This window comes from Desmodus rotundus, chromosome 7 (genome assembly GCF_022682495.2).
Source record: "Desmodus rotundus isolate HL8 chromosome 7, HLdesRot8A.1, whole genome shotgun sequence".
In the NCBI taxonomy this organism is placed as follows: Eukaryota; Metazoa; Chordata; class Mammalia; order Chiroptera; family Phyllostomidae; genus Desmodus; species Desmodus rotundus.
In genome coordinates, this window is record NC_071393.1 from 124,284,123 (window position 1) to 124,303,558 (window position 19,436).

At 44.0% G+C, this 19,436-nt stretch overlaps 1 protein-coding gene across 2 annotated transcripts in view; it reads left to right on the forward strand.

The window, feature by feature from the left end:
* Positions 1–337: 337 nt before the first annotated feature.
* FLRT2 (fibronectin leucine rich transmembrane protein 2) overlaps positions 338–19,436 on the forward strand; it is a 93,363-nt gene continuing 74,264 nt past the window's right edge. Inside the window, exon 1 of one of the 2 annotated variants that reach the window (XM_053928722.2) lies at positions 338–843. The gene's annotated coding sequence lies outside the window, so the exon portion shown is untranslated. Of the gene's footprint in view, positions 844–3,486; positions 4,249–19,436 lie in introns of those variants that run through there. The other variant, XM_045201871.3, reaches the window with a different exon arrangement.

Here is a 19,436-nt window from a genome sequence, read left to right on the forward strand (position 1 = left end):
GGAAAGGAAATAATACGGGGACAGCGTGGGTGGGTGGGGGTTTGACATAAAGAAAGAGAACACAACTTCCCTGGCAACTTCGAGAAATCTGGTAACTGGAGGCAAAAAAAAAAAAAAAAAAAAAAAAAAAAAAAAAAAAAAAAAAAAAAAAGATTCCGAGGTCTGAGTCTGGTCCGGATGAAACGCGAGGGCTCCTTTCAATGCCAGAGTCTGTTGCTGGAAGATGGCCACTGGCGTCTTGCCATTCGAGTGGCCCCAGACAGCAACACACCCACTGGAAACGCACGTGAACAAAGCTCTCGCCCCGGGAACTGCTGCCTGCGGCTTCCCAGTCTATTCCGGCTTCTCCGGGGAGTGTAGGGCGCACAGAGAGTTAAGTTAGTTCCCTCCCCCGTAGGAGGGACGGGAAGGGGAGGGGGAAAGCAGTCCAGTGTCTCAGGCTGGGTACCTCGTAGTTAGTTGTACGTTCGAAACCTGTCGCCCTCACTTTCGAGTTTGGCATCTTCCATTGCCACCACAGAAGAACGATCGCTCCGAGATGTCAGTCGTGGCCGAAATCTCCACGCCAAGACATTGAGCTGCTACCGCGCGGGTGCGTCCCTGGCTCTCGGTCCCGCGTGTCAAGCAGCAGCAAGGCAGCAGCTACGCTCCGGCCCCCGTGTCCACCCAGCCCGGGACCAGGTTGACAGTTCTCAACGATGGGCAGGAGGGACCTTGGCGGCGACCCCTAAAACAATACCATGCCCCGGGAGCCCCGCTACTGCCGCGCCAGCTTCTTCCCTTTCCACCTCCCCGACCCTGTCGGATTCGGATGAGCCCACAGCAGGGGGACGCGGACACCAGGTACAGGGGCTGAGGTGCCAGGCGGAGCTTCCAGTAACCACCAGGGCTCTGATTACTCGGGCACCACGCGGTCTCGGGGGGAACAGGGGAAGATTTTTTTATTATTTTTTTAAACCAGAGGGGGCTGGTCATCGGGAGGGTGGGTGGGATGTTCCCGTCTTTATCTTCCATCCAGAGAGAAAACAGGTTGCTTAATTCATCCCCGAATTTAGGGAGGTCTGTTTTCAGGTCTAATCCATCTCTTCTAAGGAGTTATGTTAACTACGCTCCGAGTCAAAACGCAAAATTGTTAGCCTGCTGGAGCAACGTCCCAAACTGGGGTTTCTAAAGCCACCAGCCTTGCCAGAATCGGCCTCTCACTTACCTAGAATGGATCTGTTAACTTCTAGGAGTAGCATTTCCCCGAATCCCCCACCCTCGCGCTCACCCCAGCTGCTGTTAATGTCACCAGCGTTATTATTAAGAGCTGGCGTCTAAAGCCACCAGCACGCCCCCTGCCCGAAATCCTGGATCTATTAGTTGGCTAAGAGATGCGGGGTGGGCGTGGGGGTGGGGGAATGCTAGTTCCTTTCCCTCCGAGCTGGGGAGGGGGTTACTTCCCCCCAAACCAAGTCTTTCTCCAGCTCTGCTGGTCTTCAGGGGTTGAGCACTAAGCTAGAACCAGCACGACCTCATCGCGCATAAATCGGGTCTATGAAGGCGCGGGGGGGCATACCAGCCTGAACCTCATTGCTTTCTCCGTGGCGCGCGTGTGGGATGCGGGGAGTGGGCGGTAAAGCGTCCAGACGCTAAGTGCAGGGGCGAGGCGAGGCTGAGGAGGGCGGGAGCAGAGCGGTGCCAGCTGGTATCGCGTCCCCTCGAGGGCTTGCAGTCGGCTGGGCTGGTCCCTGCGCCGTGCAGATCAGATCGCGCTGGTCCTCCCGCTTTCAGCACCGGCGCAGTCACTTTTCTTTTGTAATCGGGCGCGAGATCAAGGTTGCCCGTTGAAGTCGGGGCACTAACCAGGGAAAGGAAGCGTCGGGGAAGAGGGTGACTGGGGCAGGCTGGATCCACACTTGATGCCGGGAAACTTCTGCAGCGCGTGGGGTTCCGGCCGGCAGCAGATGGGGTTGGAGGCGGAGGCCACTGCTGGTGTGGTAGCTGGCGCTTGGCTCCTGTTACCCCCCAGCAAGATGGCATTCAGTGTCTGCTCTGGTCCAGTTAACTCCCCCAGCCATTCCCCCTTCTCCTCCGGGCATTAGTCACACATTGAGTTCGGGCAGAAAAGCAGCTATGCATAAGACAGTCAAAGCATTTTTCTAGCCACCTTTGCATAAGGTAACAGGAACAGCAACTCCCGGGCACGAACCCCGGTCTCGTGTGCATTTGTGCCGGCTTGCGTCTCTGGCGTGCGTCTGGGTGGATCCGTACGTGGCTCGTGCTTGGGAGGCAAGTCGGGCGTTTTTCCAAGCCGTCTTAACACAATTTAGGCGCTCAAATACGTGAAGGCGGTAGACCCAACTGGGATGCGAAGAAAATAAAAACAATTGGGAAAGTGATGCCAAGAGACGCAGGCTGTGAACTGAGGACGCGGAAATCTTCGTGAGCGCGTCGTGGCCACTGCCCCTGCCCAACTCTCGTGCGGCGCTAGCCGGTCGGCTCCCTGGGGAGTTGGTCCTGAGCCAGTTTGAGGCTCTCGGGTGTGCTTTTGGCCGAGCACCACCGACGGCGAGTCGGAGCGCAGCTCAGCGGTTGGCGCGAGCTCGTTCTCCCTCTTCTGTTCAGATTCGGCCTCTCTACAGACTTGTCAGAACACGACAGTAACTTGCTGGAGGCAGGAGCAGCGGCAATGAAATGAGAGGAGAAAACCAGAAGCCCCTTTTCCCCCCAAGAAAGAGACGTGCACCTGGTTGTTTTACGTTATTCTTTCACGTTTACAAAGAGATCGCGAGTGAAACGTTGCCTGTTTACAAGTGAGGTTTCTTTAGCTGTCAAGCCTGTTTCCTAAATCTCTGAAGTTGAATCTGTCCGCTGTGATCTATGGGGAAAGTGAACAAGGGTCTTTCCAGCGGCCACGGTGAAAGGACAAAACGGGGTGTTTAAAATAACCACATTGAATGTTTTATTATATCCCCAATTAAAACTAGTGAAGACGGTCCGGGACCAGGGAACTAGCGATGGGGCGGGGGGCAAATCGCCGAGAGTGCCTGAATTTGACATAACGCCATCTTGGTTGAGAGGGTTGTAATATTTTTACCCTCTGATCTCTTGTTTCCATCATTTCTCAATGTCTCCATAATAGACCCCCTGGCTTGGAAGTACAACGTCAAGTGGGCAGAGAGGAAATTGACTTTCAGCTTTCAGCTGGCGGCATTATCCCAAGAGTTGGGGAGACAGGCGGAGCGGTGCAGGGTGGAGAGAGGAGGTGGTGTGCAGGGTCAGAGTGGCATACCCGGTGTTAGCCCCGTGATTTTTGCAGCTCACTTCAGGGAGGACAGGGTTAAGAGACTTTGCCTCTCGCAAAGCTTTGGGTTGCGGCCGCGCCTCCCAAGCATTCTTTAAACCAGAAATGTGGGAGGGACTCGGAGAGGGCGGGAGTAAAAGAGGGAGGGAGAGAAAGAGGGCTCGAGCTGGGGAGCGCGCCAGAGCGCGAGGGACGAGGGAGAGGAGGAGCGCAAGAGCGGCGGAGGCGATCCCGCGAATTCATTACTGTAAACATCTCCCGGGGGCGTCAGGAGGGGTGGGGGTGGGGGCCGCGGCGCCTACTTAGCCCGGCCGCGTCGGATCCAGGCAGCAGTGAGGTCGGAGCAGCCTCCAGACCCACGCGGGACCGACGCACCACAGAGAGCGAGCCCCGCGCAACGTCCCACGCCGGGCTCCACGCGGTGGGCACCGGGGCATCGGAGGCGCACCCGCCCGGTTCTCCACACGTCCCCCGGGGTCCTCCGTCTCCGAGGAGCCCCGGCACTACGCGGCCGCTTTGCATTGCCTTCCACGCTCGTCCTCTTTCTTTTGGGACTGGTTGGCTCAGCCGAGGCGGAGAGGGGGAGGCGGAGGAGCAGAAGGGGCGGGGGCCGCGGCGGCCGGAGCCAGGAGAAAGTGGCATGCCCGAGCCCTGGAGGCGGAGGTGGCGGAGGACGGGGGAAGACGATGCCGCGGCTCCGTAAAGGAGAAAGGCAAGAGCGAGCGTGGCGAGTGGGGTGCCCGGGCGCCAGCCGGCTGCGGGGAGGATCGCGCCGCTCTGAGGCTGCAGCCTCCGCATCCCCGCGCCCCGACGCTGCAGGCGACAGGGCCGGGCTCCAGCAGCCGCCACCTTCGCCGCTGCGGCCACCAGGAGGACCGAGCAAAAGTTTGGAGCTGAGGGAGGACGCAGCGCTGAGCGGGATTAACACCAGGGCTAGAAGGATACCTCGAGAACCTTTGCAGGTAACAGGCACCTTCAACCCTCTCTCTCCATGCTTCTCTGCTGGGCTCCTGCTCCCTCCCAGCTCCTTTCTGACCTCTCCAGATCTGGCTGAGAGTAAGAGGCAGGCGAAGTTCCCGGGTGTGGGCACCTAGCGCCGGGAGGTCTACAGCAGCGTTAGAGGGGCCGGTGGTGCACCTCGGCACCCGCTGGGCAGCTGTGCAGCGAGGCGAATCTCTCCTGGGAATGGATGAGAACCCTCGGCCCCAGCTGGTGTCTGATCTTGTAGCTCTCGGGGAATTTAGAATGTGGGTTGAAAGGCTTTTAGTATTCTTAAATCCAGAGAAATGCTGGGTGAATTTCACTCGCTTTCACCCCGATCCTCTCTTATTTAGCTTATTTAAAGAATGGTGTGAACCCATTCGCAGTCACCCACCGAATTTAGCTGATGCAGGAAAGCAAATGGGTGCGGGGGCGGGGAGGTGTGTGTGAAAATTTCAAGGAAAGGAGAAAAATTTTCCTTTCCCCCTTTGATATCTCCGTGGTCCCCCCTCCTTCCATTCACCGTCTGGCGTCATAAAATAGGAACTTCAGAAGTCACATTTTGATTGAAGGGTGAGATGAAACACACTAACCATTGGTGACGTGAATTTGCAGTGCGTATGTGTGTTCGGGGGTTGTTAACGGTGGTGCGGAGGGGTTGGTTTTTGCTAGGCGGACTGGTGCGCCGTCGTGCGGGGCGGGGGGTGGGGGGGGGCGGTGAGTGGTCCAGTTTGTATACTGAGGAGGGAGCAGCAGAGAGAAAACATTCAACGTTTCCAGAACAGCAGCCTTACTTGGGCTAAGAAAATAGCTTCCGCCTTTTACTCAGAGAGAGAAAAGATTCCAGCCCCAGTTACCCCATGTCCCCTCTCCCCCAGTCGAGTTTTGAGTTTCCAAGCGGCTCAACCTTTGCTGCTGCTATCATTTTTTAATAGGATCAATATTAATTCACCTGGAAACTCATCGTGCCTTCTCTTGTAAGTGGAAATCAGCCTCTAAGAGCTTTTGATTAATTTTAGTGGAGGGACTCTTGCAAAGCTTACAGTAAGCTAATCAAGTGCAAAGCACAAATCCGTGTCAATGCTCGCCCAGGAGTGCAAGGTGCTGATTAGATTTCTTTACATGCTGCATTTGCTATGCAAAGCCTCTTCTAAATGGGATCTATTGCTCCCCACTTAGCTGGGAGGTTCTTTCATCACACAGGGCTTTAGGGAGCTTTGGGGCATGCCCACTCTCCCTGGGGCTTATTGCTAAATTTATTATGTCTAACTTCTCCCAGCCCAAAGCTAATATGAAGACTAGCTTCCACATGGGGAAAATAGTGTCTTCGGTCTTACGCAGTATGACCTTATTAAATCTCCAGTGAAAGGATCCCCCAAACATTTTGAGGTAAATAAAATGCAGCTTAGCATTTGTCCAGGGATATATTTGGTGGTTGCAGTATGCATGTAAAATTTTAGGTCCGTATGTAAAGTGTTAGAAGTGGGCTTTATTTTTTTTATTAATCACTAAGCAACATGCGTCAGACCATAAGATTGACAGGCCACCATGTTAGAAGAGAATAAACCCTTGGGTAATACACACGCCCCGTGGAAAGCTGTTTATTTCCCCACAATCGTACTGCTCCCCAGAATACTTTTCTTCTTCCCTTCCTCAAAAGCCCTAAACAGGATAGGGTTAAACCATCTAAGGATTTCTGGTGGTCAGTGCAACACCATCCTGTCATGTTGAGTTGCAAATATCTGTGACCGGAGAAGGTTGGAGATGAAATTTCTAACGTGATTCCATGTCTCTGCCAGTGGCTATAAGACTTGTAAAAAGAATTGGGCTAGCTCTACTGTAGCTGAACCTGTAACAAACCTAGCATGGAAAGAATGCTTTTTTTTGTTGTTGTTTTTTTCTTTTTTTTAATACCCCTCTTAACACTTCAGTACTTCTACTGCAGTTTTAGAAATTTCAGGGGCTGCTTTTGACAGAAGAAAATAGATTCCCAAATGACACCATGCTGGGCACCTTGGAGTCCCCAAGACAGTCCTGGTTTTTCCTGTGTGCCTGGTTTCAGATGATGTGATCTTGTCTGAGTTTGACTTTGACCTGCTGGATCTAATTTGAAGCTCCTCTGGTGCCTCTTACATTTATATTCCGGCCTGCTGGAGAGTTTGACTTAGGATTTAGACATATCTCCCTAAGGCAACCCTCTATCTTTCCAGTTTGAAGCTGTGGTTTCAAAAAAGGCTCCATCCAGTACGTGCAAGTCCAAAAGTCTTAAACTGTAGAGACTCAGCGTGAACGTGTGGTCTAGTTTGAGTCTTCAGCTTTGTATTGTACAAGGAAGCATTTCTGCTTCTAAGATCAGCAGTGTCTGAAGTTAAAAAATAGCAAGGGTGCCAATGGTTTTGCTTTCTGTGTAGAAGATTCCAAAAAGGTCAAGGTGATGCCATTTTATTTCTATTCAGGTCAGACCTTCCTGGATAATCATCTTTGGGTATCTTTTCTCTAATTTCAATACAAGTTAATTTTTCACTAGATTACTTTAATAACTTTGTGGTTGCTGCCACAGTGATTCAACTTCAGTCCATTAGTGACCTCTGTCTGCGAGAAGTGAATACTCATTGTTTCTCTTTCTTCTCTCATCAGAGTCTACAGATTATGTGAGAAGAAAAGCAGCAGCTCTGTAGTTCTTTCTGGATATTTAGATTTTTGAACTTGATTTTTCTAATGCAGAGTTCAGTGTGGGTACGGATATTTAACAACAGTAATAAAAATGTTACATCCAGGCTAATAGGCTTGTAAACGGTTCCTCCATCCAGCATCGACGACATGATCGACATAAATAAAATGCCAGTGCTCTCCGCTGTCAATAAAGGGTTGTACGGTCAGGTAGACTAATGTTTTGAGACTCACAAAGCTGCTAGATGTCAGGGAAATTTTATTGCCCCTAAGTGCTTACATAACAAGGGAAACTTGATTGAAGCCCAGAACATGCACGAGTATGTGGTAACTAGACTTCATAGTAGCAGCGTGTGTATGCTTTTCAGTTCAGCTGTGAACTTGTGGTCCAGAGCAAGGGTGAGGTGGGGTGTGAGAAGGCTGTCTATAAACTGATGGTCTTTTATGGAGACTTTTCAAATCTGATTCCTAATCCAGCTTCGTCTTCTCAGGGTTTTCAAGTCAAAAATTCAGTTTCAGTCAATTATTCTAAATGGTAATTGAAGACAAAGTTTGCTGAATTTCTTAGGTGGGCGGATACCATTGTCAGACATTTTCCAGATGGTTTTTGATGTAGTGGTATTTGAGGATGTGGGATTTTAGGAGGTTTTCTTTCTTTTCCCTTGGACAGGTTTTGTGCAAAAGACATTTTTAAAGACCAATTATTATTATTATTATTAAAGTTAAACAAATATTATAATACCCCAGCCAACTTTCTTATTTTTCTCCACCCTCCAAATTGCTTCACTTTTTTAAAAATTATGTTCCTCTTCTAAAAACCACATGTTGGGGATTGGAGTAAGACTATCAGTATTTTTTTTTTTTTTTTAGTTTTTTCAGCACTGTGGCCTCCAGTTAAGTATCTGTTTATAGTATAACACGCACACTCATATACATATACATCAAGAGCCATTTTAAGACAGGGATTCTTTTCAAGGTTTTAAAATATGTTCCTTTTAAAGAACTATGACACAAATGTTGTAATAAAAATATCCTGTGTTCCGATGAATACAGAGACTTACTTCAGTCAGCCCCATGGAACAGTAAAACACTGTATTAGCAAAATAATCAGTAGTATTTTCAGTACATGGTCAAAATCTGTTAGAACCTTCATAGTTTTTTTTTCCCTTGGCGAATTTCACATCCACTGGTGTTTTGGGTTTTCTTTGATTTCTTCGGCTGTGGCTCTTTGAAGTGATTCAAAATTAAACAGTAGCTACTTCTTTAGGGAAATTCTTCATGTTATGTTCAGGATTCCAGAAGAGTTAATGATGCAGAAAAAGTCCTGTAAAACATCTTTCTAAAAGAAGTCCTTCTCTTGCAGCCTTCCCACTTACTGGCCTTCTGTACCATTTGCAGTGACTTGGAACTCCGTTATTTATTTATTTTTCAAATACCACCTCTAACTTAATTTAATGCGGGATGTATTTCTGCAGGAGCGTGCGGTACCGTGTGTCCTGGGTCGCCTGAACAAAGCAGTGTCGTTTTTATGGATCTGGAATAAGGGAAGGTCAAAGAAAATATCCTTGCATAGTTTGGGAAGGCAAAAGGCCACATTCATGATTCTCAAACACTGGTCAGTTATTCTTCTGATAATAAGGGCACACACATTTTTTTTTCTGGCAGTTTAGTAGTTAAAGATATGAGCCTTTTTTTTTGAAGCACTCACAAAATAAATATCTGGTGTTCCTACCCATTAAGTGCTCATTAGAACTCAGCTGTTTCTCTCACTTTCTTCCCTGGTTGCTTTTAAGAGAATATGCAAGAAACTTGGCAAAAGGTCTCCTTTCCCCTCAGGTCACAGATCATGCGTTATATTTCAGTTCTCTTTATTAGAGTTTTCAAGACACAGATAAAAGAATCTTCTACCTGAACCTTTTAAGAACCTTAGGACTTTTGGATTTAAACCCACTGAAAAATATCAGGTACCAAAGTTCATAGATGCTATTAGGTCTCAGAACACTGAAACCTGTTTCAGCAGTAGCTCTTAAAATTGGTTCACAAATTTATTGTCCATGGAGGTCAACAGAGGTCATGTGGCTGAATGGAAAGCATTAGACTCGTATCAGTCCCAAAATAGGTCCACGTGTTGGTGTCACTCTTAGTCCCAGCTGCCTATGGGCATCACTTTTGTGAAGTCCAGTGTCAAAATAGCCTCTGTGCTAGTTTCCTGTCCCACTCTACTCCAGACTTGGGACTTTATTTGGAAGAAGGAACTAATGCAGGAAATAGTAATATTCCTCATAGATACGAGATAAAGAGGAGGCGAATGTTAGGGGAGTAGATTGGCCAAGCCTTTGCCATAGAGGCTCCAGGACATTTTTTCTAGGCCCTGAGGAATAAAACTGATTTTAAAACACATTCATGCCTGGTGTTTATGTAGCTCCTTGCTTGCATTTTCCAATTCTCACAACCAGGATTTCATTTATTCATCTCACCTGCCTCTGAATTGGTATGAGAAAGCCCTACTTGCCTAGACTCTCACTGGGTAACTGGAGCCAGAAGGAAGTTGAAGCCTATCTAAGGTTATACAGAGTTCTCCTTGAAACCAATTGACATTATACAAGATGGTGGACACTACACTCTATTGCATAGATATGAATTCTCCAGATACAATTTAGAAGTCCTTCTTTTCAAGCCACCCAAAATGGTCAGAGTTGTATTTTTTTTATTAAGAGAGTAAAAAAATATGACAACCATGTAAATATTTAGATTTAAAAAATAGGATTTCACTCTCTCTCCAACATTCTATAAGATACGAATTTGCCTATTCTGGGTAAGGATAATTTTATGATATAGTCATTGTGATTTGGAACCTTGCTTGTGGTGGGGAATGAGCAATGGGGAAGTTGTTTGTGGGGGGGAAGCAAGGATGTATTTCTAAAAATAAAAATAAAAAACCCCTGCATTCTCATGTCACCACACTCCTTTCTGCATTTATGACCTTGGACGAATTACTCAATCTCTTGGAGACTTAATTTCCTCTCTGCGGAGTTCAACAGGGTTGTCCCAGGGTCAGATAAGATTAATGTGTGTGAAAATACCTTGATAACAGCACAGTTTTATATTCCCATAAAGAGGCATTATCCAGATTGATGCCATTTATCACTTTATGACTGTCATGTGCTAGGGTAGTTCCAGTTTCAGATAAGTGAAATGGTGACAAGAGAGAGCGCCCTGCTCTCCAGGAGCTTTTTGGGGGTGCTATGGGACATTGCCCAACCAGTAAAGTCCGGTGGCTCTCTTCATTACTTCTTCCACTCATTCGGTGGTGCGTTGTCTCTCTTTTGTGAGTTCGCTCTATTTTGATACAAGTACTTTTTTAAAGGATCAAGGGTAAATGGGGTGAGTCGGGCGCCAGGGCCAAACTTTCCTTCCCTGACAGCTTGGAAACTGAATTTATCACAGATAGATTCCACTGAGGATCTTTTGGAAAGGAACCATCAACATTCACTGAAGTAAAGTTATATCCCCTTTTGGCTGGGTTTGTACTTTGGCCATTCAGGTTACCTTTTGCAAAAACATAGTCATTAATAAAATATATGATAACTTCAGTGACTTTTGTTTTGTAAAATAGGCAGGTTAGTGCAAAAGACTGTCTCTTCAGTAGTTTGGCAAACCTCCTGAGCCCATTACCAATAAATGGAAAGACCTGGTTGTTTTTGACACCAACATAATCTCCAAACTTGACCTTACTTTGACTTAGTGTCACAAAACCCTTGTGGGACATTCTTTACAATTCACTTCTCCGTATTTTGTTCAGTTGTTATTATAATTGTCAGACCTGAGTGAGCGTGTTGATTTTATTTTCCTAATTTGCGTACATGTAGGCCTTTGTAAAGGTTAAATTTTGATAGATTTAAGGTTGCTTAATTGAAGCCTGCACAAAACGCTCTCAAGTGAAGTGTGTATTTATAAAATGTGTGGTTAGGTCACAATTCTTGGTCAGAAGGAAAATTTCAATCAGTGATTGGAATGTATGACAGTATGTGTTCGACGATGTTCTTTTCACTTTCTAATTTGTATTTGCCAAAGGTCCGATGCTTTTTTTTTTTTTTTTTAAGTTGATTAGTATTTTAACAGTGCATTGTAAACTATCTGGCCATAGCACTCTGTTTGAACATGATAAATAACTCTCATAGAATCTGAATACCTTTTGGTCTGGCAGTGCTGAATGATATGACATTTGAAGAAGAGAAATGTTTACTGCTACTCTGAAGAGTTCTGCTAATGAAATGAGATGAATCTGTAGGTACATGTGGAGGAAGCTAGTGTGTGCACACCCACATTTTTAAAATGCACAAACCCATCTACCGTTAGGGAGGGAGTACTGGTATACCTTTTAGCTAGGGGTGCTAATTGAGCCCATATGTCTTTAATATAATATAATGAGACAACCCCAATTATTTTTAAGTAGAGATGTTCTTTTTCAAGTAGGTCCTAGGGAAACTCTAGATAAGAGGGAATACATTTTTGTGTGAATGTCTTGCTACTCAAGAAGAAGATGCTATTCTTGTAAATGCAGAAGGTATACACCAGGTAATGAAGAAAGCTTTTTCATTCATGCAGAAGATGATTTTTAGCACTTACTATGTATCAGGCATAAAGTAAGACTGGGAAGATAAACAGGTAATAGAGGATCCCTCCATTTGAGGCTACCCAGGTTGATGAGGTCTAAGGGAGACACAAAACCTGATTTCATCACAGTTTTATACATGACTGAAAACAGCATAGCCAATCCCAATAAGTGTGCCAGGAATACCTGGCATTAATGAGATGAGCTTTACGTTTGGAAAGGGAAGGTCTTGAGTTCTAATGTTGACTGTTGTTAATTTTGTAAACTCGGGTAAAATTTTACGTGTTTTAGACTGTCTTCTCCAGTATAAAATAGGAGGAAATACTTTCTATTCACAGTGCTATTATTCTGAGGATTGAGATAATTATGTAAAGTGTCTAATTGTTTGGCACACAGTAGATGCTTAATAAATGCTGACTGCAGATCATTCTGTCTCTGAAATGATAATGTTTCCATTATGTTGCTCTCTCCCTCTACAAATATTTTTGCCATTCCTCTGGAATCCCAAAGAAAGCTTTCAACTCCTTGAACCTGTTCACTAACAGGATACAGCCTCTTCTGCAAAATAAAATGGTATTTTTTATGCATGTAACGGAGCATGAAAAGACAGCAAAGGAGACAAAAACTCCGAGCAGTGGCAGAATGAGCTCATAGCTGGTGGTGCATAGTATATGCTGATGCTGTGAATGGGGACAGCGCAGGGGGTGGAGGGCAGAGGGGACCACTTGTTTCAGTTTGGGACATCAGGAAGTGGTGGCAGTTGGGTCCTGATTAATTTTTTTTTTTGACCATTGAAAGCATAGCCTTTGGCAATTAAGGGGTGCTTCTCCATGCACCCCCACTCAGTTCCATGCACCCTTCCATGGAACCAATACATACAACTTGCAACAAGTTCTGGTCTAGACTGTGACAGTAGGCACAGTGAGCTTCGGTTATTATGTCTCTGCCACTGTTCAGAGATTTTTTTTACCAGATCGAACGTTCAACACTTTCTTCACACAAAACATCACACACATGACTCTTGGCAGTTATGAAAATATTTTATTGCAGAAGATTAACATGTAAATGTTTATCATATTTATATAATTTTTATTTTGTTCTTAGAGAATGACGATACCTTGCTTGTTGGATGAAAGATGCTAGAATGAGAATGGTGCTGTTGGGTTATCAGTTCAGTGTGAAAATATTTCTTTCAGAAAGTAATTTTCAATTAATGTAAGTAGAGGAGCTTCTTACTGCTTCTACAGCAGGTGCTTCTGAACAAAGGCAGTGCTCGGGAGCACGGTTGGGGCACATGATGCTAGGGCTAGTTTTTATCATTATAATTGCAGGTATATGTAATATAACTTGCTCATTCTATTCAGTAATTGAAACTTGCTTCTTTTTTGACACTATGAATCTGTTGATGTAAAAAGTTATATTTAACAAGATAATAGGTATGCCTCAGACCTCAAAGTTCATAAGCACAGAAGTTTTTCCTATTAAGATCACATAATTTGTAATGTAGTGTTATATACATATAACATTATGTATAATACATTTTCTATAAACTCCTTCTTTCTCTCTGCTGCGTAGAATTCCATTGTGTAAATATACCACAGTTTTTGGATCCACTCATTTGCTGATGGGAACTTAGGTTGCTTCCAGTACTTGGCTATTGTAAATTGTGCTGCTATGAACATTGGGGTGCACAGGTTCTTTTGGATTGATGTTTCAGGGTTCTTAGGGTATAATCCCAGCAGCAGAATTGCTGGGTCAAAGGGCAGTTCCATTTTTAGTTTTCTGAGGAAATTCCATACTGTTTTCCACAGTGGCCTCACCAGTCTGCATTCCCACCAATAGTGCACTAGGGTTCCCTTTTCTCCACATCCTCTCCAACATTTGTTTGTCGATTTGTTTATGTTGGCCACTCTAACCGGTGTGAGATGGAAGGAGCTTATACCCTTTGCAACAGCATGGATGGAACTGGAGAGCATTATGCTAAGTGAAATAAGCCAGACGGTGAGGGACAAATACCATATGATCTCACCTTTAACTGGAACATAATGGATAGAAGAAAAAAGGAAACAAAATATAACCAGAGACATTGAAGTTAAGAACAATCTAACAATAGTCAGGGGGGAGTGGGGAGGGGACAGTGAGGAGAGGGGATTACAGGAACTACTATAAAGGACAGACACATGGACAAAATCAAGGGGGAGGGTGGTGGGTTCAGCTGGGGTGGGGTGGAGGGATGGGGAGAAAAGGCACACAACTGTAATTGAATAACAATAAAAATTAAAAAAATAATAATAATGCATTTTGTATATATATATATATATATATATATATATATATATATATATATATATATATATATATATATTCCAGTTGGAGCAGAGAGAAGCAGTCACTAGACTGCATTTTGTAAATTGTTAATATCTTAGTAAGTAGCTTCTGAACCAACATTTGAACCAACATAAAACAATCAGACCTTGTTTTATTTCTTTTGAACACATAAGAGAGATTAAAATTCTTTGGAAAATGGCTTAAAATGTTTTTTTTACCCAGATAGGTAAGGAACAAGTCCAATAGTGCTGACAGCAGTGGAATTTAAAACTCAATTCTAATAATCTCTGAGTCCTGAAGGAATGTGAGGCCTACATCCGTTCAAGTCATGAGCTGGTAACTGGGGATTTGACAAAGATTCATCCTTTACTGTGTGCCAGGCACCATACTGAGATTCCTGTTGGACACTTGGGATATTCTTTCAAAGAAGAACTCATTCCTGATTGCGAAGAAATCTGATGGGTTGGCCCACAGTCTTGCTCTTGAAACATAACTCATTCATTTAATTAACTGAAGGAAGTGGTTAAAATACAGGTTCCTGGGCCATAAACTGTAGATTAAATCTAACTGATTAAATCTATGATGAAGCCTGGGGATGTGGATGCTCAAAAGCTCCCAGCATTGGAGACCATGGACTTAGAATTTTAGAATTCTAAGAATTCTTTAGGATTCTTACATTTTAGAATTATTTCTGATCCAGAGGCTCCATGATAATCATCTGGTTTACCGTCATGTGTGAATTTCTGAGAGTATTTTTTCCTGTGTATTTTGCCACGTAGGAAATATTGGTAGATTTAACCCAACTCTTCTAGGAAAGAACCTTCAGAGAGGCCAAATGTCGGGGCTGGCTTCATCCGTGGTAGCCACACCCTTTTGTGTGGTCCCTCCATCATCCATCAGTTTCTCCTAAACCATTGTACAGTGGTGTTCTTCGTGTTCCAGAGTTAATTTCTGAAAAAGACAAATCACATCATATTACCTTATTCCCTGTCCACCTGGATAAAGTCCATCCAAATGTTATGATACTTGTGAGATTTATGACAGTCTGGGTCTCGAACTTTCATTAGGCCTCATACTCAAGCACCCATCCTATGTAGCCATGTTCCAAAGATGGTAAAGCATGTTCCTCTCCATACTTAGCATTCCCCATGCTGCTAACCCTTCGCATAGGATATTACTTGCTTACTCTCCATCTGGCAGTCTCTCTTCCTTTAAGACCCACACAAATGTTACCTTCCCTACTGGTCAAAATGAATCATTCCTTTCTCTGGGCTTCTCCAGCATCATGTTTGTACTTTTATTAGCTCCTTCTTTGTGTTGTAATGTTTCTGTTCATGTGTCTGTCTCTCCCATTGTTCTCTAAGAACCTTGGCTTATTCATCTTGTCACCCCAGTGCAAACAGTGGTGCCCAATGCAGCAAATTCTGCACAAATGTAGTTGATTGAATAACGGCACAATTGTGCTGGCCAATCCTGGAAGAGAAGAAGAATCACAATCTAGCGGTAGGGAATGTGTCCTCAGAAGTGCTTTTTCCTTTCCATATGGGGAAGAAATTCAACCACTACCTTTCCTACCTTACTCTAAGCAGGTTTGTCAGGCAAATGACTGTTGGTTAACCTGTCCCAGATCAGCATCAAGCTCTCCAAACCACACATGAGTCAATTCAGATGCCACGCTGCAAGATCTGTTTAAAGAAGAAATGAGTTTGCTTGATAATGTATCTTTCTTGGCATCAAGTAAAACTATCGGTTAAGTAGATGTTCATGCAGCTGTGGTTTTCATAGAATGAAACATTTAGCTCATCAAATTAACCTTGTGTATCTTGACATAATTAAAGAGAGCCAAGAATTTGTCAGGAAATTTATTCAGTTTCTCTTTATTTTTAGTTTCTGTTCTGTGTTTTCATTTTGTTTATTTCATCCTAGGCACAGTATTTCCTGGTGGAGATCTCTGAGGCGCCAGGACCCTCCAGAGAGAAAAGAAGGCTAGAAATGATAACTGATTAAAGTCTGTCTCCACAAAGCAGGACCCACCTTAGCCTTCCTGATCTGACACCGAACACAGCAAAGAGCACGCAAAGGTTACAATACATTCTCAACTTACAGGGTTTAGTGTGATCGTGATGGTGACAGAGTTGGACTTTCCATCCTTCTTTTTCACCAAAAGAACATTCTAACAACATCTTGCTACTTTCACGGTGGATTCCAGATGATGGGCAGAGAAGATGTGCATGCACGTGGGGTGTGGGCACGCCCATCCAAACACACTCCAGTCCCTTCTCCCCATTCCAGCCAAATATTCAGTGACTAAAGAGAGTGGAAGGTGATGGAACATATTTTGATCTGCCCCTACCTTAACCCTTAGTGCCCTCTGGGCTGTCTATACATTGGCAACCTTTTTATGCCAATGGAAACACACGGAATAACATGTGACATGAATGTTTTGACAAGTGACTGTGCTTTAATACTGGGAGCTTACAACACCACCACAGAAGATCTTATAATTTTTAGCACTGTTTACAAACAGTATTTCTCCTGTTTCTTGAATTACACTGAATTATCAGCGAGGCCATGTTCTCATCCAGGGATAGTAGGAATAATAATAATGATAATAAGCACTATTAATTGTATTGATCGTAGGTAAGGTTGATTTCGAGAGTTGTTGATGCAGTTCATGTATATTATCACATTTAAATCTTAACAGAAACCCTGTAAGGTAGCTTCTGTTTAGTAATATTGCTATTAACCCCATTTTACACATAGGGAAACCAAACTAGAGAGAATCGCCTGAGGTTGCATACTTATTTTGTAGCTGTTATTAATTATTTTTATAAGATAGGTGAGGACTGGGTAATTTCCAAAATCAACTCTAAATTTCTTTTTCTGTGCCCTAAAAATCCAAGTCAGAGTGATTACTCACTGGTCAGTGGGTAACCTGTGGTCCAGCTCTTTATGTTTGCCTTTTTCATAGATGACAATCTAAAAAATCATTATTTATTCTTTGCCATTTTTAAGTCAAAAGGACTCTTGGTTTCCTCAATGCGTATCTGTAAAATAAGAAAAGAAAAGAATCATAATTCTAAAGTGTGAAAACCTGTTAGCATGCTTTCAGTATTAATGAAAGTCTATGGACAAATGCCTAATGATTACAGAGTGCATTTATTACAGAAAATGTGCCATTTTTTGCCTTTACCGTTTACCAGAACTACTAATAAATAGTTAAATGGATAGATTTGAGATGCGCCCATTTTTCCCTGTGGAGGTGATAATGGACAATGGAATGACCAGAGGTCAGATAATAACATAAAGTGAGTAGCCTCTGAGAGAGCCTGGAAATAGCGGAGAATTGACTGTGTTCTAAATAGGTCAGATTCTCTCCTTTTCTGCATCTGTGTAATTGCTCAGGCAGTAGACTTTATTGGGTGAAAACATGACCCAGAGATGGGCTGCTTGTTCCAAACTAAAAATTTGAAAAGAAGCATAGTGTGTGCTTGCAAGTCTTCACCTTGTTGAACTGAGGTTTTGACCATCATTCCCTGTTCCCACTTTCTGTTGATGCATTCATCTCTGTATGTGTCAGCGTCGTGTTTTATGAACTCAGAGGTTATAATTGAAGCCCTTCAATTATTTGTCCTTCCTCGTTCCATGTTATTATTATTGATCCTATCTAAATTAAGTGATCTGTTTCTCAGTTCCTTCATTTTCCCTGAGGCAGCAGGCCTTGGCTGCCCTTATTCCCGTGTCCTTTTGTCACCTTATGTCCATTGTCATGAGGCAACTGTGGATTGGGTGGCATGAGATTATTGTTGATTTAGGTCAGTCTGGATGGGTTCATTGATGCGGTTGTTTATGCAAGCAGGCTCTGCCCGGGTATAGTAGCAGTTTGCTGAATGGCTCTCTAGACAGCCAGCTCCGCGACCACATGAAAACACCAGCTCTGTTTGGCCCTCTGGTGAATTCTGCGGTCTTTCTGTCTATGGTGGCGGGAGTCTAACTGAATTGGGTGGAACCAAAATATCTGCTCTCTGCAATATGCTAGTGAGATGTGATTAGGCCACGTGAGAGAAACCTAAACATTCCAGTGTCACTCTTAACTGGAAGTAGCTGCCTGGTTTGTCTGGACCACAGGCATCTGTGAAGAATCTGCCTGTTACCCAGTGTTACTCTTCTTTCTCCTCTCTGAGTGCTGACCTTGCTGGGATTTTCTGCTGGACTTCAGTGGTAGTTTGTTTTATTTGGAATGAGGTAATCACTCCCAACGGTGTCCCATTCTACTTAATATTTCTCTGTTAAATAAATATGCTGTCTAGAAGCGCTATTTTGAGTCATCTTAATTACTCACTTTCGTTCATTTTCAGCTGTCCTATTCCTAGTTTTATGCACCATTAAAAAATTCTGTTCTTGTCCCTCTACTTTGGTTCTGTTGTGTCCCTGGTAGTTACCAGCAAGCTCTGGTGTATCTTTCTGCCCCTGACCTTCCCACCTTAGTTCATTACTCTTCCTCATTCCTGCACTGATGAGATTACCCTCCATTGTTTACAGGATCAAGTCTCAACTTCTTAGCTGGACACTCCAGGCCTTTCCTTCTGTAGCTTTTCCTAATCTGCCCCCTATGAATTAATCTTCTTTTAGTAACTAAATTTAGGGTGTGTCCCGACTTTATCTTTATAGGGGTCCCACTGTGATGTAAAATTCTACCAAGTGCTTTGTCTTCACTCTCTGTGAGCTTATTAGGACAAAAGCTTTCCCTAAAAAATGTCTGAGGAGCTAAACTGAACAACTGTATCTGACCCCAACCCACCTCTGTGAAACGTAAGTACCCACAAGCCTATGTCTCCTCTCTGCATCCTACTTCCCATCAAATTTTAAAGAGTGAACAAATTGGCATTAACAAAGTTTGCACAAATAACTCCTGTATTTGAATGGTAAAGTTATCTAATAGAAGAAGCTTCCTTTGTTCCCTCTGAGGAATCCCTTGTCAAAGCATTGCACCCTTGCTCCGAAAACAGGAAGTTGGAGAATTCCAGCAGTATCATGAGCCTTCTGTTTATATTCGTAAAACCTGTAGTCTTTCCAGGTCTTTAGGCAAGAGCAAATTCTAATAATCACGGTCATTAGAACTTGATTATGTTGAATTGGATTCTTGTAACTGAGGCTTGATAGCAAGAATCAGTGGCTTGGTAGCTTATACTGAAAGAGATGCTTGCAATATTGCAAAACCATAGACTCTGGCTTGCTGGAAACTTTGAAGACATCTGGATGTTTTGAAAAATACAACAATCACTTGTTTTTTATAATCTCTGTAATGATGTTCTTTTTAAAAAGGAGCTGCAAAAAGACTCAGGGTGAGGGGACTGGGGAGTCCGCGGAGTTTGTATTTACATGGGCCGGATTTGTTCTGCCTCAACAAGTCATGGTAGCTCAAGCATGTTCCTTCATCTTTTTTCCTACTTTCTCAATTTTAAATAGAGCAAAAACAATACATGTCTCATAGGATCATCGTGACACACAGATTAGGTGATGCCCACCACCCATCAAGTACTAGTAAGTATTGGA